The 24,302-nt window shown below is 41.5% G+C and overlaps 3 long non-coding RNA genes across 3 annotated transcripts; 2 read left to right on the top strand and 1 right to left on the bottom strand.

Annotated features, from left to right (window-relative positions):
• The first annotated feature begins 660 nt into the window (after positions 1-660).
• Positions 661-2,460, top strand: LOC122238560. The gene is made up of 3 exons (XR_006217494.1): positions 661-780; positions 1,693-1,750; positions 2,112-2,460. It is a non-coding gene; the product is annotated as an uncharacterized LOC122238560 (long non-coding RNA).
• Positions 2,461-3,975: 1,515 nt separating this feature from the next.
• On the bottom strand, positions 3,976-20,739 carry LOC122238562. The gene is made up of 3 exons (XR_006217496.1): positions 20,082-20,739; positions 18,197-18,272; positions 3,976-4,143 (listed from the first exon to the last, which is right to left on the bottom strand). It is a non-coding gene; the product is annotated as an uncharacterized LOC122238562 (long non-coding RNA).
• On the top strand, positions 9,550-17,254 carry LOC122238561. Its single transcript, XR_006217495.1, has 4 exons — positions 9,550-9,695; positions 10,055-10,208; positions 11,061-11,883; positions 17,216-17,254. It is a non-coding gene; the product is annotated as an uncharacterized LOC122238561 (long non-coding RNA).
• Positions 20,740-24,302: the final 3,563 nt, after the last annotated feature.

Genomic DNA, 24,302 nt, shown 5'->3' with positions numbered 1-24,302 from the left:
TGGGTGTCTGTTACCAAAAGAATGTAAAGGCCCAGGGAGTGGGAAGGGGGACTGAACTCGGAGACGGAATGAGAAAAAAAATAAAAACTAATAACTTTCTTAAAAACAAGCGATGGCCTGACCCCCACCCCCACCCTCCCTCCTTCTCTCCCGGTCGCCTCTCCTTCTTTATTATTGATACCTCTCTGCTTTTTGATCTACTCACGCCTTTGTTTTGGCTTCCCAGGTGCCAAGGGAAAATGGCTAGCAGTGAGTTCGTTCGTTTCCCGGCCTCCCTCGGCAGCCAGCCCCTCTGGCTCAGCCAGCTGGATCACACTGAATTAGTCAAGTACTTCATTACCGACCCTCTCTGCACATTTTGCTCCAGGTAATAAATGCCCAAACGGGAGCGTCCGTGCCTTCTGCGGCACTGCCTGTGAAGGTCCAGGGACCGGGCCAGATCTGCAGAGCAGCTCGGTGCCCCGCCACGGAGGGCACCGCTTTGCACCCTCGCCCGGCCGGGCGGTGCGTCCCCATCTCCGTCCAGGCCCGCTTCCCCGGGCAGAGCGGCTGATGACGCGCGCGCAGCCGGGGAGCCCTCGGGGAGCCCTCGGGGATCGCTCGGTGCTCCGAGGGGCCCCCGCGCGGCCCAGCCCGGCCGAGGGGGAGTGGGAGGGGGCAGCCCGATTACCACGCTGGGCTAGATGTCGCGCTCCGTGGACGTTAACAGGCAGCGGGGCCTGGGGAGCAGAGGCGAGGCCGTTTTGACAATGGGATGACAAAGAGCAGATCCCGGGCTTGGTGGGTAAAGCCACAGGGTGGAATTTAAAAAAAAATAATAATAATAATAAAGTGGCCACCCTTCAAGAGTCATGTCAGAATAAATCATGATGTTAATTGTCTGGCCCCTTCCCCCTTTGTTAGCGTATGTCCCGGAATAAGGCTGCTTAACCTTCGGGGGAAATTGGATCCAGGTTGAGATCTCCAAGGCCAGGCAAATTTTCTCCGCAGAACTTTCCTGGGGCTGCATGGGTCCCCCTCGCCCCCCCCCCCCACCCCCCGCCTTTCCCGGGAAGACTTGCCATTGAGTTTACTGCTGTAGGGAGGCTTCCAGGGTTGTTTTTTTTCTGGCTGGCGGTTGGCACGGTACCTAAACCCTGGCCAGCAGAAGCAACAGGGTTGAGCTCTGCTCTGGTCCTTTAAGGACATTAATTAATTTAATGCACATTATGGAGCCTTTTAGGGTGACCACGATGACAACGTTAGAGAATTCTAAATGCATTTAAGACAGTCGTCTAAAGACTAGCATTTCATTTTTTTTTTAATTTTTTTTAACGTTTATGTATTTTTGAGACAGAGAGAGACAGAGCATGAACAGGGGAGGAGCAGAGAGAGAGGGAGACACAGCATCTGAAACAGGCTCCAGGCTCTGGGCTCTGAGCTGTCAGCACAGAGCCTGACGCGGGGCTCGAACTCACGGACCGTGAGACCATGACCTGAGCCGAAGTCGGACGCTTAACCGACCAAGCCACCCAGGCGCCCCAAGACTAGCATTTCAAAGACAACACTGGCTCAATGTAAATTAATGGGGGGAAATGACGTCTAGGCAAGGTGAGAATTCAAGGGAGATGTGCAAGCCCTTTTTAAATCAAGGTGTTTTGTTTTGTTTTGTTTTGTTTTGTTTTGTTTTGTTTACATCCTGGCGTATTGCAGAAAGGTCCATGGAGGGAGAGAGGATGTGCAGATCAAATAAGAAAGAAGGAGGTCTGAGGTAAGAGAAGGGGCCCCCTCCTCCCCTACCTCCGTACCCCCCCCCAGTACCCCAGGTAGGTAAGGAGCAAAACAAGAGAAACCAGGTTCCCTGGCCACCAGGATCCACACTGCAGCATTTAGATAAAAACATCAGCGGCAAAATACTGCTAAATTAATCCAACTTCTTTTGATTATTGATGTCCTACTGTTTTGTGCCTGAAACAACATACAAGATGCATCAGTCATTTATAAATTATTCATTCAGTTATTTTGGCAGCGGTGTCTTTCCATTTATCAACTGATAAATGTTCAGAAGATAAGAAGGGTAATTTTATAGCCCCTTGACATTTACCTTTGACATGATTTTCATATTTAATAAGGGAAAAACACCAATGAAATACATGTGACGACACCGAAGGCATCACAGATTAACGCCAGCGAAATGAGCCACAGGCACCTGATCTCCCAGCTTTGGCCAGAACCTCCTAGAAACTCACCAGCTCTCTACTGTTCCTTGCTTGGCAGTCTCTCTCAGCTGTACCTGCGTAACAGAAGGAGACACAACTGGGGATTTTGCTTTTGTTTTGTAGTTTGTTTGTTGTTTATTTGTTTGCTCTGAGTAGTTTTACTCTGGTCTGAACAGGGAGAAGGCACTCTGTGTATTTTTGGTTTTCGGCAGGGCGCTGGTCTAAACAGTTTATTTTCTAAAATATATCTATCTGTCAATTATCATATGTTTTCACTGATATGTGGATCTTGAGAAACTCAACAGAAGACCACAGGGGAAGGGAAGGGGGAAAAAATAGTTACAAACAGAGAGGGAGGGAGGCAAACCAGAAGAGACTCTTAAATATGGAGAACCAACTGAGGGTTGGTGGGGAGAGAGGGGAAAATGGGTGATGGGCATTGAGAAGGGCACTTGGGATGAGCACTAGACTTACGTGAAGTATAAATACCTATCAAGAGAATAGTCTAAATGGATTCCAGAAGGAAAGTGGGGAAGACAGACATTTTTATCTGGCTGTCCTCTGGATATAAAACATCCTCGAATCCTACAGAAACTGGGATGCCAGGCAGAAAACCAAAGCAGGAATTCAGGAATAATACCTCACAGGTGAGTTTATCAGGATCGGAACAGCAAAGTGCATGATAGTGTTTGCAAACAATAATGTTACACAACTATTAGTCCCATTTCACTCGCAAGACTATGATTTCCTTGAGAAAAAGGAACCAAATTGTACACATATTTGTATGCTCATGACCTAGTACAACCTCAGGCAATCAGTAGGCATTTAATAAATATATGTTTTACATAGTTAGCATTTATTGAGGGCTTACCATCTGTCAGGCACTGTATTAACACTTGGCATGAATTATTTCATTTCATCAGCCTTACAATACTACCAAGATTAGTTCTCAAGGCTATAAAGCATTGAGAGATTAGGGAAATGACGGCACCTGGGTGGCTCAGTCAGTTCAGCATCCAACTCTTGACTTCGGGTCAGGTCATGATCTCATAGCTTGTGATTTCAAGCCCTGCGTCAGTCTCTGTGCCGACAGCACAGAAAATCTGACACCACAACCACACAGGCCACCTCTTGGGTTAAACATATAAGATGAGAATGGAGAAAGAAGGTGCTGGGTCCAAGGAGAACTAGGACAAAGCTGGCTTGATTCTGCCACTGGCTAGCATCCATTAAGTTCTTCACATATTACTGTACCAAGGGCCTCAAGCAGCAGCTTTCTGGAAGTATTTAGAAAATGAAATGCACAATTCAGAATTTGTACTTTGGTTTTTATAAGAGGGGCAAAAAAAAAGTCACCCAAAAGCAATAAACAGAATGAAAAGTATAAAGGCAACAACTCTAAATTCCTTCTTTGATAAACCTTTACCGTAACTCTAAACAACTTCTTTAAATAATAAATGCCAACCTGCAGCATATTAAAAAGAGATACCAAATGCTGTGAAGGTCAAGCTATTGAGAGAGAAGACCCTTGACCACAGATCTCAAGCAAATCCAACAGGGCACACTTCTCCAAAGTAAGTGGCACAGTCTGAAAAACCAACAATCCGTGTGTGTTACTTAGCAATTGCCGAGTAACATATTACCTCAAAACTCGGTGGCTTTAACCTTCATCATTTATTGCCTCACAGTTTCTGCGGGTCAGAATTTGGGCAAGGTCTTTGCTGATTTCTCTACTTAAAGATGCTTCATAAGCTGAAAGTGAGGTATCAGCCAGGGCTGCAGTTATCTGGAGTCTCGACTGGGATAGAATCCACTTCTGAGTTCATTTATGTGGTTGAGGGCTTTAGACTGAGGCCTCAGTTCCTTGCTGGATGTTGGCTGGAGGCCGCTCTCAGTTCCTCGCCATGTGGGCCTCTCCATAAGCAGCTCACAACGTGGCAGTTTTCTTCATCAAAACAAGCAAACAAGAAGAACCAGAGAAAGAGAAAGTGTGTGAGCAGGATAGAAGACACCGTTTTTAAAACCTACTCTTAGAATAGCATTCACTAATCTTTCCTTAGAAGGAAGTCACTAGGTCCAGCCCACACTCGGTGGAGGGGATTATACAAGGGTGTGAACACCAGGAGGTGAGGACAGACGGGGCCATCCTTGAAATCCACGGGTCTCACCTTGTTTGAAACTAAAGGAACGGGTATATGTACCAGCAATGGGAAATTCCTTGGAACCAGTTAATGCAAAGTCACGAAAAGCAAGGAACATGGGGGATGAGCAGAGAATTAAACAAGTTATATTTGCACAAAGTATTCTGTATTTAGCAAATGCGACAAATTGTGTCCATGGCCCCAATTCTGCAGCACTGTATCCACACTCGTCTTCATGTGACCTTTCAGTCCCTGTCACTAAAGAGGTAGGAACTATTTCCCCATCCTTTACATCTTGACTCAGCTGTGTTGATTTGTTTTGGCCGATAGGATAAGGCAAATGTGATGTCTCCATTCCAAGACAAGTTCTCAAGAATCCTGTGTGTTTCCTCTTGCCCTCTTCCACCTCTGCTATTGCTACAAGAAGGACAAACACAGACTAGCATGCTGGTCTCAGAAAGCGGGTAAAATAGAGCACAACACCATCCGCAGCCCAGCCTGACTTAGCCAACCTCCAGCCAATCACAGATTTATGAATAAGCCTGGGTCCACAACACTCATGATAACTAATAAATGGCATTTTAATCTGCTAGTTTTGGATTAACCTATTATACTGGAGTAAGGAAGTCACACAGCATGAAAAAGAAGGGAATATCTATATAAGCAGCAGTCCTTTGCTAACAATCTCAGCAGGCCTGGGTGAAGTAAATGAAAAACTCCAAAGGAACAACCTACAAGAATAAGTAGAATTCCTGCAAGAGTGAATCATGGTTTTGTCTTCTCTACAGCTGGTCCCCCAAAAAATGTGCTTTCTTTAAGAAAAAGAAGAAGAAGAAGAAGAAGAAGAAGAAGAAGAAGAAGAAGAAGAAGGAAGAGAAGGGGAAGGGGAAGGGGGGGAAGGGGAAGGGGAGGAGAAGGGAAGAAAATCTTTCTAAAAAAACGAACTGGCACAGAATACCAAAAAATGTGGCATAAGAGAAAGGAGGAGAAATGCCAAGTGAAATAACATACCCTCAGAAACCATTGCCATAAAGCAGATGAAAACTGTAAGACAACACATTGTCATAAATTTTGAAAGGGGAATGAATCAATTGGCCCTGCAAGAGCTCAAGCAAGATGCAAAAGACCCGGGAAGATACAGGGAATTAACATAAATTGACACATAAGCTTGAAGACCTAAGGAAAAAAGCAGGACAAAGAAGCAATAGAGAAATGAAATTCAAATTAGAAGTAATATAAAAGGAAATCAACACTATTGAAATCATAAAAGAGAAAAGTCAAACAAATTAAGATAGAATGAAACAGATTCAAAATATTAGAGAGGAAATAGTTTTCAAGTAAAACATCAGACATCAGATTTGCATTGTTTGTCTCTGCAGAAAAGAAATAAAGTAATAAAAAAGAAAGAAAAGAAAAAAGAAAAACAGAAAGACATAATTCAAGAAAAGTTTCCAAAGATATAAGGACTTGGACCTGAGGAATATAAATGCATAATGCATCAAAGGAAAACTTATGGAAATATCAACATATTGTCTTTGAGACATATCCCAGAAAAGTTCCTAAGCTTCCAAGACAGAGAGAGAATAATTTAGGGATCCAGAAAAAGCATCAAGATATTTATCACACACACACACACACACACACACACACACACACACACACACACAAATGCTAGCCTCAGAGTACAGAAAGACCCAATGCTAGAAGATAAAAGAACAACACCCAGAAGAGCTTTAAGGAAAGAAAATGTGACTGAAGAGTCTTATACCCAGATAAACTGTCATTCAAGTATAAAGGCAACAAACACTTTTCCACCCACAAGAAGATACAGACTTTAGATCCCAGTAGCTCTTCTTAAGAAACTACTAGAGGGAGCACCTGGGTGGCGCAGTCATTTGAGCATCCAACTCTAGATTTCGACTCAGGTCATAATCTTATGGTCTGTGAGATCAAGCCCTGTATCAGGCTCTATGCTGACAGCATGGAGCCTGCTTGGGATTCTTTCTTTCTCCCTCTCCCTCTGTGTCTCCTGTGCTTTCCCACCCCCTGCCCTCAAAATAAGTAAAATAAACTTTTAAAGAAAATTGCATGAAAGGAGGGAGGGATACACACACAGACACACACACACACACACACACGTGCACATGCACAGTGGAACATTATTCAACCATGAAAAAGAAGGAAATCCTGCCATTTGCAACAATGTAGATGAAACTGGAGGACATTATGCTAAGTGAAATAAACCAGACACAGAAAGACAAAAACTATATGATCTCACTTACACGTGGAAGCTCCAAAACGAAAACAAAAACACATAAAAACAGAGTGGAATATTGATTACTGGGGCAAGGGGAAGGGGGGGGTGGAATGGAGAGATGCTGGTCAAAGGGTACAAAGTTACATTTATGTAGGATAAGTAAGTCTACAGATCTAATATACAGGAATGATTACTTAAGAATGGGGTATTGAACTCTGGAAGGACGCTAACAGGATAGATTTCAGGGGCACTTATCACACACAAAGAAAAGGTAACTATATGAGGAGAAATGTTAATTAATTAGCTGGACTGTAGTAATCACTTTATTACATATATGTATATCAAATCATTGTGTTGTATACCTTAAATATATGCCATTTTTATTTTAAGAAATTAATTTCAGTTGTTCATACTAAGGAGTTGATAGATACTCTCTTAATGTTATTGTTATGAAGACAATTGTTAGAACACAATTTAAAACTTTTAAACTTATAAGAAACAAAGAAAATAGAGAACAAAATGAAAAAAGAACAGGAACTAAGAACAAAGGACAAGGCATAATGTAAGAGAACTGAGAGAGAAAATTCATCCTAAAACAAAACAAAGTAAAAACCCCAATCATCTGGAAATTTGTAACTCTCTATGAAACGAATTGAGTCAAGAATATGACTAAGCCTGTGTCAAATTATAGAATATCTGAGAAATTATGGAAGTCAAAATATTAAATATCACCTAAGAGATATTGTCAATGAAATGTATCAATCATGCTTCATGTAGAAACACTAAAGCAGTGACATTAAAGTCAGGAACAAAATAAGAACGTCCTCATCATCACCATTATTTAACATTGTTCTGGAAGCACCAACCACTAAATTTACTATTTATAGATGATACTTACCTAAAAAAACATAAGAGAAACTATTGGAGAACTACACTTACGAAAAACGCTAACCTTCGTATAAAAACAAGCAACTATATTTTCCTAGGTCTTGCTTATCTATAAAACTCACTCATACAGGAAAATCAAGAAATAAGAATTACTGGGGCACCTGGGTGGCTCAGTTGGTTGAGCGGCCAACTTCGGTTCAGGTCGTTATCGCACAGTTTGTGAGTTCAAGCCCTGCGTCAGTCTCTGTGCTGACAGCTCAGAGCCTGGAGCCTGCTTCAGATTCTGTGTGTGTGTGTGTGTGTGTGTGTGTGCGTGCGTGCATGTGTGTGTCTCTCTCTGTCCCTCCCTGCTCGCACTCTCTCTGTCTCTCTCTCAAAAACAAGTAAACATTAAAAGTTGCTAAAAAGAGAGAGAGAGAGAGAGAGAGAGAGAGAGAGAAATAACAATTACACATGGGATAGAACTACTCTCCAATATCAACAGTTGTGCAATTTTCTCCAATGAAAATGTGATATTTTGCTTTTCTTCCTTTTCATTGATATCACCAGCTGTTTTCTGCTCCAAGGTTTTATTTGTCTTGGAATGTTATATAATGATAAATTTTTCAGAAAACAAAGTTTTCTTCTTCAGAAATGTGACATTTTTGCAATTTATGTTAAGACTTCTGCAGATGAATCTTAGGACAAAGTTTATGCTCCTACAATGAAATCACAATTTAAGGTTGCATTTGCTTATGAAACTGTTTTAAATAAAGATAGAAGGTGATTCTTCTCTTTCTACCTTCCAGTCTCTTAATTCCATGGTCTTGAGAAAACCCTTCAGCCCCCAACCTTGGTATCTGTCACATACTGACCAGAGGGTAGATGGTGTGATGGCTCGTCATTTCTATGGCCAAGTTCAAGACCAAATAAATATAAATCAAATCCACCCCAAAACAGTTCCCCTAAAACATGGAAAGCAACAAGGTAACCATTCTGTGAATCTAATTAGGGGATATGTTTTCAACCTATGCTTGTAAAAAGAATATGTACTGTCTTCAGAAACTGAGAGAGAACAGAATTTATGCTACTGTGGTTAACATTGGTGGGGGATGACGGGCAGTTATTATTGTTGTTACTTTATATTTGAGCAATGAGGAGTGTTTGGATCTAATTTAGGGCTATTTATCTACTCCCTTGTTAACGGGAGCTATCTCTACCACAAGAATATTTACAGTTGCTTTATTGGTGGTAATCATTTCAAACAGGAAAAAAAACAAAAAAACAAAAAGTCCACGAACAGTGGAACGGATACTGCCATATTTCTTAAATGCACTACACGAATGTTTTTATAGGTGAGCTAGATGGTTGAAAGTAGTTAAATGTCATCCTGTGGAGGAAAGGGGTATAGGGAGAAGATTATAAATAATCCAAGCGCCTAGAAATGGCTCCGGGGACAAGAAAAAAGACACTGCAGTCATCTGAGCTCAGGGAAACCCAGAGGGCCATTTGGATGGACAAAGCCCCAACATGATATAGAAAAAGCCTTTGAATCCAAGATAAAGAATTCAGATGAGCAAAAAAAAGCAAGTTTCTAATCAAGCTCAGGTATCGAACCGGTACTACCTGACAATGGCCACAGTTAAGGTTTCCTGGAAAAGGCACCAAGCTGTGTTTATGTCTTCGAAATTTTCCTCCATAGATGTCACTTCAAACCATGCTTGGTGACACTGATTGTTTAGCGACTTTATTAAAAGCGCCTGGTGTTGTGGCCAGAACGAGACAGAACCGTCTACCTTACCTACCTAAAAGTCAACTTTCCAGCTGGAGGCTGGTTATGAAGTTCCTGAGCTTTAGTCTATTAATGTGTAAACTGAGAAGAGGAATAAATGGGGTTGTATTACAGATTAAAGAATGGAGCGTGTAAAGGGCACTACTCAGCAGGTGAGTGCTTCCTTCTTTCATTTAATAAAGTTATCTTGTTGATCTCTAAAATGTAGAATGAGAAGGAAGGCATTCTCCGAAGGTCTCTCTGTTTCTTTCTCTCCCCTCTGACCCCCCTTCCCTCTTCCCTATTCAGTCGGAGCATCCAAGAATCCAAGTGTGTTTAATGACAATTCCTTTCATCGTAAGTCTGTATTCCGTGAATGGAAAACAAACACGAAGGTTGACTCTGTGAGGCAAAACCTGTAAAGTTACAAATGGGAACACAAATTGCTGTAGTGCTCCCTGGTGAGTACACCCTCACGAATGAACAAAAGCACATGCATTAAATCTGGGCTACGCTAAAGGCTCAGCAGAGAAGGGTACATCTCCTTTCCTGTTACCCTTCCCCAGCCAAGGTCAAGTATGTAAAATCAGATCACTCTCCCTCGATGAGAAAAGCTAACATGTGTCCATCTCACTTAGGGTAGCCACTGAGTTTAAAAATTAAGACCTACACCTTAAATTATAAGCTTTCAGCTTTTTAAAAACTACCTCTGCCTACTTGAATGAACTATAATATATAGTCAGAATTCTCCGATCTGAAAGGTATGGAAATGATCCAATTTTTACCAATCCCAGTTTAAATGCATTATTCTTTTCCTTAGGCAGCCAAATGAAAGAAAATATCCGACCTGATTATTACCACCCATGCTTAATAGGATGACCCTGAATTTGTGTTTCAATGCTTTAAACGTCTCTTGGCACCCATTGGTGAAGTATCTCTAGGTGCATCAAGAGATTACCTTACTCTTCAAACAGGTGCGTTTTCAAAGGGCCTTTTTGTTTTGTTTGGTTTTGTTTACCCCAAACCAAATGTATCACCTCCTCCCCATTACCTGCACCTTCTTAAAACTTCTGTATTTCTCATCCTGATGCCACTCGCCTTTCGGCTCCTTGGGTTACTTCTTGACTCGTCCCCTTTTGCTGTGTTACGGGAGCAACGAGCCATCAGGTCCAGCTGATTCTACCAATGAAAAAGCATACATCCAACTCTGACCTTTCCCTTCCCGCTGCCAAAGAGCCACCTTAGACTTTCCCCACCTCCTGACTTGTACCTTCCACAAGAGTCGTTTCTCTAAGAATTCTGCTTAGAATTTGAGTCGTTTTGCACCTCGGATTCATGCCACTACCTCCAGATTACAATTGCCGCAGCACAGTACTGACTAAATTCGTCCTCGCTCCCTCATTCACTCAAGGCACTTTAAGGACAGCACTTTTAGCTCCCCGAAACAGCTTACTGGCACCTACGTAGACATGTAAGGCCCACGATTAGCCAACCTGATTTTACACTTCCAGACTTTTCGCCATACTGCTTTCTCTCCCCCTATAGTTGCATCCAGTGAAACTGCCCAACATGGCTTCCCTTCTCTGTACCTCTGCTCTTCCTGATGCTTCTATATATTCTTCCTTTCTTTTCTACCTTCCCTCAGTAGCTAAAATCTCAGAAATGCTTTAAATTCCAACATAAATTCTGCGATGGGATGTCTCATCTGTAGAGTTAGGAATACTTTTGCCTTCCTTTGAGCTGCCGTACCACACTGAATTTCCCTTTTCAGACTTGATGCATGAGGGTTATTGATATACATGGTTATATTTTTCTATTGTACCTAGATATGCTCCTCAGAGTCAAGATCTGCCCACGGAAAGATAATGCTCCATGAATTGTATGTGTCTGCACATCTTGCAAGCAGACAGTTGTTTTAGACTCTTTTTTCCAGGATGTTTGCAGAGTGAACAGTCTTGGAAGATAGTGGTGGTGTCTCCCTTCAGGGCCCAGGTCAGGCATGCTTATTTCCTTTAATAAAAGATCCAGGCTTCCAAAGCTCCAAGTTCCTTTCCTATAACACACTCCACTGCATGTACAGATATTACCTAGCCCTCTTTACGTTGTCCTTGGGGAACTGACACTCAGAGGACCAGCACAAATGTTGATCCTTGGGCTACTATTCTTGCTGTGAAAAGAGAAGTCCTTTGTCTCTCCCCCAAGAGTCTCGTGTCTTCTGCCAGCATTCGTGAATCTACGGTAGACTCTGGCAGATAGAGTGGTCCCCAAAGTCCCCATCTGCTCATATGAATGCCCTGTGATGTCCTCTCCCCTTGAGTGTGGGTAGGAGTGTGATTTGCTTTCAACCAGTAGCATACAACAATGTGACAAGAAGGTAGGTGATTATGTGTACATAATTATATTACATATATTTGTAATGTCTGCCTTACAAGGAGACTCTCCTGCTTGGTGGCCTTGAGGAAGCAAATGGCCATGTTGTGAACCCGCATAGTAAACAACTGAAGACAGCCTCCAGCTGAACTAGCAAGAATGGGGGCCCTCAGTCCACAGCCTATAGGAAACCGAATGCTGCAAACTACTCTGTGGGCTTGGAAGCAGATGGTTTCTAGTCAAGCTTCAGAGAAGAATACAGTCCTTGCAGAGGACCCAGTGAGGCCATGCCTAAACTGCGACCTACAGAATCTGTGAAATAGTAGATGTGCCTTGTTTTAAGCCTCTAATTCTATGGTACTGAGCCATTGATAATCAATACACAGGCTAAGGTGATAGCTTGAAAATTGGGAGAAATCTCAGACCCTTCACTGTTCTTGACTGTTTTGTCAACAAGGATTGGAGGCTGACAGGCATATGACTTTCTGGAAGGGGGCCACGTGGGAAAATTGATAGGAATTGAGGAAAGTCCACGGAAATCAGTAAGCAAGGTACAGTGTCGCTTCCCTCGCTGTAAAGCAATTGGATCAACTTTTGGCAAAAGTCCGAAGTCTGGCATGCAGTGACAACTTTGCCTCAAAGAACATGATGTTCTTTATTTTTTGCCCAGTGTAAGAGAGTGGATGTATTGACCAAACAAGGAAGAAATGTTTCTAACCTCCCAACCCTATAGTTAGCCAAGTCTCAAGAAGCAGATGCAAAGACAATCAGCTGAACAGCGCCCTAAGTATTGCTAACTCTTCCCTGGAAAGGGGGACTTCCTCACCAATCTGGCTGTCAGCCTCAAGTCTGCCCCATCGTAACAACGAATACTAAGATTCGTTCTGGTGAGGACAGAAGGTGTTGACTTCTCTCAGGCGACAATTACAGAGACACCCACTTACACTGGGTACAGAAGGAAGGAAATTTGCAACTACCATGGGCAGAAATTCATAGCATTGTGGTCATAACTGAACAATGGCAGTTATGTTATTGAGGGAAAGTTTATTCTTCGTCTCATTGCCTGAAGCAACGTTGATGGCCAATGGAATCCTTGGGCATGGGCCCGGTTCACAGATAGATGAGCTACGTTGAAGCCCCCTTGTGCCCACTGAGCTGCGATAGCTGTCCAGCCTCAACGACAGCGAGGCAAAACCAAAAATGCACACACACTTGCTCGGTCAGTGGGCATAATAACTCAAGTCCATTCTCACAATTCTGGTCACTATTCCCCTTGATAAACTATGTTTTATTTTTCTGGACTCTTAAACGGGAGCCAACGGCCTAATTCTTTGGTTTGTTGCTTGGAAACTACAAGACAGATTAAAGCTACTCTTATTTAGGGCCATGAAATGTGAAAACAAATCGTGCCACTCATGGAACCATCTGGGTCACTCATGTAGATGCCATGTAAGGGCCTATTCTCTGATGAAACCAACTGAAATCAAGTCCCTGACTAAGTCTGCATCATGCAGTTTGTCACCATTGTTGCCTGGATTCGTCATCATACTGGACATGGCAGTATATCCACCATCTTATACTGGGGGGAAAAAAAGAAAAGTCATATTCTTTGAGGCAGAATCATCACTGCACAACAGACTTCTGCCTTTAGCCAAAAGTTGATCCAATTGTCTTACAGTGAGGGAAGCAACACTGCACAGGTTAGGGCCCCCATTCATTCCTGGGAGATCCCTTAACCACCTCTCAGGCCTTAGGTGGAACCTCACTGCTGTTGACACTTTTTGGTTTATGGTGTTACTTTTCAGTCCAAGCAGCAGGATCGGGCCACAGCATTTTGGTCTTTAAAACTAAACTGAGTCATGTTTTTAGTTCTCTGGATCATTTACATGTTGATACTGTTGTGCCTTTATCTCCAAAGCCACTCAATAATGGGCTAATAGTCAAGATATATGAGGCATTGCTAAAAATAATAAAGCAATCATCCAGCAACTTAACAAATGCCAGCCCAGAGTGACCGTGGGCACATCCCAGGTTGCAATATCAGAGAGATAATACAGCAGAAGAAATAAACTCCACAAAAATATTTCAGCCAATCACTAAAATATAGCAAACAAATAACAATAACAAGTCCCGAGGTCAGGAGGGGGTCATCAGTACTAAGAGGTGCTACAGGTTATTACCCAAAATTCCCAGTTTCCAACAAAAAGTTACAAGATTTACAAAGAAACACTAGAGTATGACCCATATACCAAGGAAAAGGCAGACAACACAAACTGTGAGAATAACCAGATACCAAATTTAACAACAACAAAAAAAATCTCTAATGGAGTCATTATAAACATGTTCAATAATCTAAAAGAAAACAATATTAAAGAAATAAAAGAGCATGTAATGATAATGGACAATGTCACATCAGATAGACAATATCAATAAAAAGATAGAAATTATAAAAAAATCAAATGGAAATGCTGGAGTTGAAAAAGTACAATTACAGAAATTGAAAGTTCATAAAGGGGCTCAAGAGACTATTTGATTGGCAAAATAAGTAGCAGACTTACAGAGAGCTCAATAGAGGATATGCAGTCCAAAAAACAGAGTAAAATAAGAATAAAGAAAAAAGAACAGAGCAATGTAAGGCCTTATGAAGTGTACCTACATGTGCATAATGGAAGTACTAGAAGGAAAAGCGATAGAAAAAAAGTGGCAGAAAAATATTTGAGGAAATAATAGCTGAAAACGTGTCAAATGTACTGAAAACCACTACTCTACACATGCAGGAAGCTCCACAAACTCCAAGTAGGATAAACACAAGGAGATCGATAGACAAACACATCAAAGTAAAAACACCGAAAGTCAAAGACCAGGATAAACTCTTGAAAGCAGTAAGAAAAAAACAACCCATTTTTACAAGGAACCCCAGTAAGATTACTCATGAATTTATCAGCAAAAACAATGGAGACCAAAGGGTAGTAGGATATCATATTCAAAGTGTCCAAAGAAAAAAACTGTCAACCAAAAACCTTATATCCAACAAAGCAATCTTTTTTTTTAATGTTTTTATTTATTTTTGAGAGAGCACAAGCGGGGGAAGTGCAGAGAGAAAGGGGGACAGAGGATCCGAAGCGGGTTCTGTGTTGACAGCAGCGATCCTGATGCGGGGCTCAAACTCACAAACCATGAGACCATGACCTGAGCTGAAGTCAGTCACTCAACTAACTGAGCCACCCAGGCATTCCCCACCAAAGCTATCTTTAAAAAGTGAAAGCAGGGGCACCTGCATGGTTCAGTCAGTTAAGCATCTGACTCTTGGTTTTTGGCTTAGGTCATGATTTCACAGTTCGTGAGTTCCAGTCCCCTTTGGGCTCTGCACTGTTAATGGTGCAGAGCCCGCTTGGGATTCTCTCTCCTTCTCTCTCTGCACCTACCCCACTCACGCACTCTCTCTCTCTCTCAAAATAAATAAACAAAAACTTAAAAAAGAAAAAGTAAAAGCAAAATAAAGACATTCCCAGACAAACAATAACTGAGAGAATTTGTTGCAAGCAGATCAGCCTTATATGAAATACTAAAGGAAGTTATTCAGGCTGAAGTGACCTCAAACAGAAATTAGCATTCATACCAAAAAAATCAACAAGTACTGGTTAAGGTATTTATGTAATAACAAGAGGCTATATAAATACACATTCTCCTTTCTTCTCTTATTTAAAAATCAATTTGAAGTGGGGTAGGGAAGAGGGGAAAGTGGGTGATGGGCATTGAGGAGGGCACCTGTTGGGATGAGCACTGGATGTTGTATGGAAACTAATTTGACGATAAATTATATATTAAATAAATAAATAAATAAATAAATAATACTTCTTGAAACATAAAACAAGATTATCCCTTGACCAGTTTAGGAAAATGTTATGACTGGAGGCTCCCAGAAACCTCTCTTTATTTTACTTTTATTTTACCAAGAACTGATTCAATGTTTGCAGTGACTCTATAGAACCATAACTACAGCTAATAATGACAATTGGCTATAAATTTCTTAAAGCAAAGTCCATACTAGAAGACTACTGTGGTATTTAAAATAAGAAACAATTTCATTTCTGGGATAGATTCCTAAAGTATGCTCTTGAAAATAAGTTTTGAGCCTGATCTTGGAACTGTTGGATAGGTAAAGTGAAGGCTATTGGGAGAGCAAAGAATAGCAAAGGAAAAAACAAAGAAGTGAGATTGGTCGAGAGGTGTTGGATGTTGTTGGGTGGCCTGCATCAGGATTCCAGGCAAATGGGTGGATAGGTGGAAGCTGTAGGATCTAATGATGAAAGGCACTGAGTACTGAGCTGAGAACCTTGCGTTTACTTTACTTGCATTTACTTTAACAGACAAATGTTATGAGATCTAGGGTGAGAGAAGATTTGTTTAGGATTCAGATATATGTATACTATGTAAAATGCTATCAATGGAATAATATGTCTGTGGCATCCATAACAAATAAATTAGTTTGATATTTATTGCCAAAAAATAAAAAATAAAAATCAATTGTATAAAATGATATGTATATATTATCCTATTGGGCCCATAACATATAGACATGTAATATAATTGCTACTAACACAAAAGAGGTGGATTAAGAGCAAAACTGTATTGGGCTAAGGAAATAACTCCAGATGGTAAATCTGGAAGAACAAGTAAAGAGAATCAGGAATGATAAATACAAAGATTAATATAATGAAAGCTATAAATACAGATTCTCTGTTTTCTCTTAGCTTCTTTGAAAGACAAAATTATAGAAAGAAATAATTACAATATTGTCTTTTTTGTAATATTTATAGATTTGATATGTTAAAAGGGGAAAAGAAAATAGATTTTATATATAGCAATAATATCACAAAAAGGGGTAAAAGCAATAACCTTTCTATATCTCACTTGAAAGGTTAGTATAAATCTGAAGCTGATTCTGATCATGAAGATGTATACGGTTAACTCTAGAGAAAATGCAAAAATATATAGTGAAGAAAATCATGAAATAAAATGCTGCATGAGACAATATTCACTTAATGTGAAATAAAGCAATAAAAGAGAAATAGAGGAACAAAAAAGACACGAATCACATAAAAAATGAAAAGTAAAAGTGTCAGACATGAATTCAGCTGTTATTGAAAATAATATTAAATCTGAATAGATTAAACAATCCAATCAAAAGGCAGAGACTGCCAGATTGGATTAAAACCTGTGATCCAAATACATGCTGTCTTCAGCAGACGTACTTTAATTTCAAATACAGAGATATTGAAAGCAAAAGGATATTAAATAATGCCCCATGCAAACATAACCACAAGAAAGATGATGTCGCTATATTACTGTAAGACAAAATAGACTTTAAAGAAAAATAAAAGTTATTAGAGATAAAGAAGGACATTTTATAATGATAAAAGGGCAAGTGCATCAGGAAGATATAATAATTATAAACATATATGTATCCAATAACACAGCACCAAAATATATAATACAAAACTGACAGAAATAAAGGGAGAAACAGACAATTCAACTGTATAGCCACATGCAAAAGAATAAAGATATTTCTTTTTTTTAATTTTTTTGTTTATTTATTTTTTAGAGAGAGAGAGAGAGAGAGAGCACGTGCACGAGGAGGGAAAAGGCAGAAAGAAGGAGAGACAGAATCCCAAGAAGGCTCCACCCCATTAGCACAGAGTCCAGTGAAGGGCTCGAATCCACGAACAGTGAGATTGTGACCTGAGCTGAGATCAAGAGTCATCTTAACCATCAAGATGCTTAACCACTCTGCCACCCAGGCTCCCTAAGACATTTCTTTAAGGGAAGATATACAAAAGGTCAATAAGCACATGAAAAGATGCTCAACATTATTTATTGCATCAAAACTACAATGAGACACCACTTCCTCAAAAAGAATCAAAAAGTCAGTAACAAGAGTTGGTAAAAGTGTGGAGAAATAATAACCCTCATCTACTGATGATGGAAATATAGAATGATGCCATCACTTTGGAAAACATTCTGGCAGTTCCACAAAAGATTAATCGTAGAGTTACCATATGACCAACAATTCCACTCTTGTATATATATCCATGAAAATTAAAACCAATGTCCACACACAAAAACTTGTACATGAGTGTTTATAGTGGCATTATTCATAGGAGTCAAAGATGGAAACAGCCCAATTATCCATCAACTAACGAAGGGATAAACAAAATGTGGTATGTCCATATAATGGGTTGTTTGGCCATAAAAAAGAATAAAATAATGATACGTGCTACAGCATGGTTGAATCTGTAAATCTATAGAGACAGAAAGTATACTAATGGTTGTTTAGGGCTGGAAGTTGAGATGGATGGGGCTGGGTTTGAGGGTTGGGGATGGCTAGGGGATATAGGATTTATTTTTTAAGGTGACGAAAATGTTCTAAAATTGACTATGGTGATGGTTGCACATATCTGTGAATATACTAAAAACCAGTGAATTGTACATCCTAAATGGGTGAATTGTATGGTATGTGAATTATGGTCTCAATAAAACTAATTTTATAAATTTATAAATAAATAATATATCTGACTCAACATCCACATACCTTAGTGAGACAGTCTGGTCACTGAATGTGACTGGCCCCATGAAGGCTCATCTTCTCATCTTCTCTTAGATGTTTCCTGAGCAATGAGCAGGATGAGAAGTATAGAATATTATTTAGATCTCTTTTGAAAATTCAGGATTTCAGCCCAACATTTCCTGGACAGGATATTTCTTTTTCTTTCCCTTAATGGCAATCTTAGTCTTGTCTGCTTGGTACAATCTCTAGGAAGCAGCCCAGCCAAAATGAAGGATAAGGAATTCAAACGTAATTCTGGCCCAGCCACCTGGATTGTCTCAGTGGAATGATACAGCTTTAGACTATAAATGAAAGTATAATGACCACCTGTTTGCAAGTCTCTCTAAAGTCGTCCACACAGGTCAAAGTGGGATCCCTAATACGTCACTGTGTGGTTTTCTAATATGTATTTATTTAAGTACACCCAACATGGAGCTAGAACTCACAAACCCCAAGATCAAGAGTCACACGTTCCTCCCACTGAGCCAGCCAGGTGCCCCAAGGTCTCCATACATTTTATAAAAATGCTCCTGCCTGTTGCATACTTCACTTTTCCAGAAAAAAAAATGTAAGGGGTGCATGAAATAAAGGTGAAGTTACATTTCATGGAATGGGATGCACCAATTTTGTGGAGGCGTAAGTTGACCAACGACCTCAATACCTGGTGGGGAACCACTTATATACCTTGGGAGGTAAGGAGAAGAGGATTATTAATGATTTTTGTCTTTCAGAAACGCCCTGGAACCTTCTTTTCTAAAGACCCCCTGGTATAAGTCTCCCAAACTGTTGCTGGCTCCCTAAATTTCAATGACTGCTGGGCCTGGTCATGTCTCTGCTGGCTCTGGTCCATCTCCAACATTTGATCACCATTTCTCTTGGCTTTTCTTATACTTTCTCTCAGCAGCAGCAAGGCATGGCTACAGCTTCCTGTATCACCCACACAAAATACTAGACCCTGTTTCTAGATGTCTTTCCAGTTCCTATTACCATAGCCATTGATCAATCAGTCTAAATGACAAATGACATGTGGCTGGCGACAGGGACCAACAGGACAGGTTGGATTTACTGCCATCAGCCAGTTGCTCCAAGAATAATACTAAACTCAATTATTTGAACCAAACTGGGAAACTAAGGCCAACCAGTCAGCTAGGGGACAGTCCACCTGTACCCCAAACTGATAGAAATCCAACCGGGAGTCCCCCCAATTGTAAACAACACTTTATTTCCAGGAATACCATCTGTGGAAGCCATCATTAACTTGCCTCCCTACTGAAAACCTGATGACTTGAATCATAGCTGTGTGAGTTTGAAGGGAGGTCCTCCGAAACCTCCAGGTAGAAGGTCTACGGCCATATCACCCTGAACGCTCCCGATCTTGTCTGATCTCGGAAGCTAAGCAGGGTCAGGCCTGGTTAGTACGCGGATGGGAGAAACCTCCAGGTAGAAGGAAAAGAAAAAAAAAAAAGAAAAGAAACCTCCAGGTGTTTAAGGAAATGCCACCAGCAAATTATGAAGCTTTCCTTCTAGATGAATATAGAGATCTCTTCTAATGAGTCTACCAGGGGATTATTCAGAAGAACCTTCCAGGGGATTATTCAGAAGAACCTTCCAGCAGAGGAAAAGCTGACCTGTTCTTTGTGCTTACCCTTCAGGCAGTATCCCCTATGACAAGACCATCCAATTAGAAAAGGTGATACAAATTTTGACCCTGACTTTAACCGAAGTGTTCACCATTATCACCTTAGCCCTAGAAGCCACTCAAGTCAGCACAACTCACTGACTAATGTTGTTACGGATGACAGAATTGCTGTAGGCTTTGTCCCTGCAGGCAAGGGGAAGTCTGTGCGATCACTGATACATCCTGCGGTACCTGGATTAATGCCTTGGGCTGAGGAGAAAAGCCAGTATGGAAAGTTGAGGAGAAAGCTATCTGGCTTTCCAGGGTAGATCTTGATGATTTCCTGGGGTTTTGTTCGACTTGAGCCTCGGACCCTTGAGGTCACGATTGGTCGATACGGTAGGCTGGCCCGATCTGCTGCCCAGAAGTCCTGCTGACAGAGTGGAGTCCTGTCGAAAATAGTGTCAATTAAATGCCGTATGAGACAAATTAAATGGATTTGGTCCCAGCCACTGTTGGTCAGATTTATCAGTGTGGCAGATGGAGTGGATAAATTTACCAGAAGCCAGGATGGCATAGAAACCAGGAGTGGATATTGTTAAAAAACCATTTTCTAGGGGTCCCTCTGATTTCTGCACGTAACTGTTCTTGTTGCGATGTCTGTGTAGTGAACAATTTTGGAAGACAGGTATGGTGTCTCCCTTTGGAGCAAGGGGCAGGTTTGCTTACCACCCAGAAGGATATCTTCTTCCAGGACAAAGGGAGGTAATGCTTATTTCTCATTAAAAAAGATTCTAGTTCCCTAGGCTCAGTGTTCTAGAATGCAACCTACTATACGTGCAGGGTCACTTGGCCCTCTTCGTGTGGCCCTGTGAGAATTGGGATTCAGGGAATAAATGCAAATTCTGTTTGCTGCTCTCACTATGACTAATAAAATCATTTGTTTCTGACTGAAGAATCTCACGTTTTCTGCCAACATCTATGAAATTCCGGCAGGCTAAACTTTAGAGTTAAGAGGTTGTTTATAGACCCTTTATAGTTTTTGACTGTGCCCGTGGCTCTTTTATCTTTATGTACTCCCTTCCATCTATACTTGATGGGTAAATAAATATAAGAATCTGTATTCGAACATATACGAACACCCAAAGATAGACATCCTGTCCACAGGTCAAATCTATGCCTCTTATGAGCTCTACACTATAGGTGCGATATAAGGTATTGAATTTATGATCGGATATGGTCTATGGGAGAACAAAAGATCACTTCCAAAAGACATTTCCCCAAACAAAATCCTCCACATTGCAAGTCTATTCATTTCAGCTATCATAACATCCCCAGAGTCAAAACGTTGATAGCTTGATCCTTAGCAGTCTCTGCTACTGCTAAAATTAACACGTTGAGGCGCCTGAGTGGCTCCGTCGGTTAAGCATCTGACTTCTGCTCAGGTCGGGATCTCACAGTTTGTGGGTTCAAGCCCCGCGCCGGGCTCTGTGCTGACAGCTCGGAGCCTGGAGCCTGCTTCGGATTCTGTGTCGTGTCTTCCTCTCTCTGTCCCTCCCGACCTCTCTCTCTGTCTCTGTCTCAAAAATAAATAAACATAAATAAATAAATAAATAAATAAATAAATAAATAAATAAAATTAACACATTAATGCCCGAGACAGCTCCTCTTCTGCACATCAAAGATTCTCATTCTCTCTCTCCCCCCCTTCCTCCCTCTGTATTCTTACAATTCTTTGTGTACTGAGAAAAAAACAACAATGGTGACGTTTGAACCCTGAGTTAAGGGTTTGCCAGGGTAGCTCCAACCATAACTTCATCGAACATCTATACAAAACCAGTCCCATTCAGGGTAAAAACAGATTTCTTTACCCCATACAAATATTTGCCTCCTAAGATAAAGTGCTGGCTGCCTTCCACACCTTCCAAAAGAATTGCTACTCTTTTTTAAGCACTCGTTTAAAAACAACAACAGCAGCAACAACTAACAGTGGATCACAATAGGTTTAGAAAAGTGATTCAGCTCAGCTCATCATGGGTCAGATGAGCAACCTCCCTCCGTGGTCGGGGAAGCTCTGCTCCAGCGCTAAATGGCTGGAGACAGACAGCATGAGGCTGGGCCACCGTCAACTGGGAGATGGAAAAAGAGTGTGGACAGCACACAGGAAGCCACCTTGTGTGGGCAACGTATGTTCCTTCTTCTCCTTTCTCCTACACCGTGGGTCAGCCTCGTTCTGGGCACCAGCCTACGACTAGTTGCTGTACGAGTTTCCCATCTGTTCAGAATAAAATAAAATAGAACCAACATCCTCCCCTCTGCTCATCGATAACCCTCTTGGCCTTGGAGTGAGAGTAGAGATGTCACCACGCTCAAATCACATCGTTTCTAGGGATGAAGCTAGCCTTCCTCTGGAGATTCAAGAGAGGTGGCCTTGTCTTCATGCTCTTCCCCCCTACCCCCTGCCTGTCTGTGTCAAGCACTTGAGAGCTGTTGAGAGAGACAAGGAGAGGGAGAAACTCATGTTTGCCATTCTAGAAGTGGGGCACCGTGAGGCTTCCTTCACCAATGTTCCTCAGACAGAAATCTTCCAGTGAAAGGTGCTGGGCAAGTAACAGGTGGTGATTCCTGGGGTTTATCTCACTCTCTCTGGCTTGCAGATCAGCTTCGATTTTTTCACAGGGTCAAAGTTCCTCATGAAATTTGGGGCACCCAGCAGTTGTCCTTGAGAATGTCTACGCCCCCTTCAGTTCTTTCCAGTTCTAGGGTCCACCAGAAGTACGCCCAACAAGAAGTATAAAGAGAAAGTGTACGGGTATTCAAACTTTGCAAGAGTGGCATCATCTGCAAAATGCAAAACCAAATCCTCAAGTCAGGGCCTCCAAATCCTTCTCACCTTTGCCACTGTTACTTGGTTTCTATTTGAACCATTTCCACTTCCAAGAGCGTTAATGGCACAGAAGTAAACCATGCACTAGGATTCTACTTTTTAATTACGCCTTTAAGACAGGTGTGTAAGTATCTTTATTCTTACTGTTAACGTTACCAGCGACGGTACTTCTCTTGTGGATTTTACTGGTGTGGTTTAGGGCACCTGTGAAATCCTCATTTTGCCACAATTTGCTGCCAGAAAACTGATCATCGAATCAGCAAGTGGATCACTGAGCCCCAGCACCTTTTCCCCTCTGTTGCGATAAGGATCGCATCTCGCTTTTCTTTTTCCAAACTCAGCGACAACAAGCAAGGATTCCAAAGGGGCCGGGTCCTAAAGGTCACCCTGAACAACTCTGAGAGCCAAGCCTGCCTGCCAATATGTGGCTGTTCCCTCTGCGAGGGGAGAAAAGATGGCAGTTTCAGACTCTCCAGATTTGGCAGGTGTTGGTGTAAACCAAGCTAAGGGAGCTAGCCGAGAAAAGAAAAAGCTTTTCGAGTCCTCTGACCCCTGCCTGGAAGTTTTCAGATGCCGTAGTTAAGACCAAAGGATAGTCTCGGGCCCATGGAACCCTGACCAAAATGGATTTCCTGTCCAATGCAGCTGGAGTCCTAGGTGAGCTCATAGGGTCTTAGCGTGCCTTCGTTAGGCACAGAATCCTAAGCCACGAGGGACCTTTGTTACAAGTTGCCCAGGAGTGACTTTTTATTCCCTCCCCATCTTCCCCGGAGTTTTCTTTTGTTTGAAACTGCGACCTCATTTTCAAAAAACCCCTTGAATGGAAAACCATGAACATCAATTTTAGAAAACATTCGGCTTATGAAAGTGGCCACATTTGTTGATTTCTTAAATAAAGCTGGAGCTCTCTCCCCGTTACTGTATGGTAAGCCCTAGGGCTCAATTCAGATAAGTGTGCTGTGTTTCACTGCCAAAAAAAACATCCGTTTTTGTGTTTTTTTTTTTTCTACACTCACCATAAACCAACCACCCTAGAAAAACCTGCTTTGTTGTCCTGAAGGAGCTATTATCGTTCAGAATATTTTCCGTGTAAGTGAAACCTGAGAGTTGTTCTTCCTTGGGTTTATAATTTGTCATCGGGAACTTCCGGTTTTATTTATTCTTCCACTTTTAGCACCTGAGCACTGACGGGTTCTGCAAAGGTACACATTGAAATATGCAAATAGTATATGGCATGTGAGTGTCAGATGCATGGAAATTAAATCAAATACGGGGCGGAGGGGGGGTGGTGGGTGCGGAGAAAAGAATCCGAGTGCATTAAAGCTAACTTTATGGCCCCAAGCTGTAGATAAATTGTGGTCTGTGGTAGTTAAACAACAGCTGTTCAGATTTAAAATAAAATTATGATAAGGATCCCCAGAAGATAACACTTCTTGAGGTAACAGCGTTTACCTCGATGCATCTGTTAGCAACCGGCAGTGACAAGAGTGTTTATGTGAAGGTTTATTCGCATTTGTCTGCCTGTGTTCCATCATTCCCGTTCGCAGGGGAGAGCGATTCTTACCCGGTGGAATCTAGGTTTGGGC

The sequence above is a fragment of the Panthera tigris genome, chromosome B2, assembly GCF_018350195.1.
Source record: "Panthera tigris isolate Pti1 chromosome B2, P.tigris_Pti1_mat1.1, whole genome shotgun sequence".
Taxonomy (NCBI): Eukaryota; Metazoa; Chordata; class Mammalia; order Carnivora; family Felidae; genus Panthera; species Panthera tigris.
This window is presented reverse-complemented; position numbering and strand designations above follow the sequence as displayed.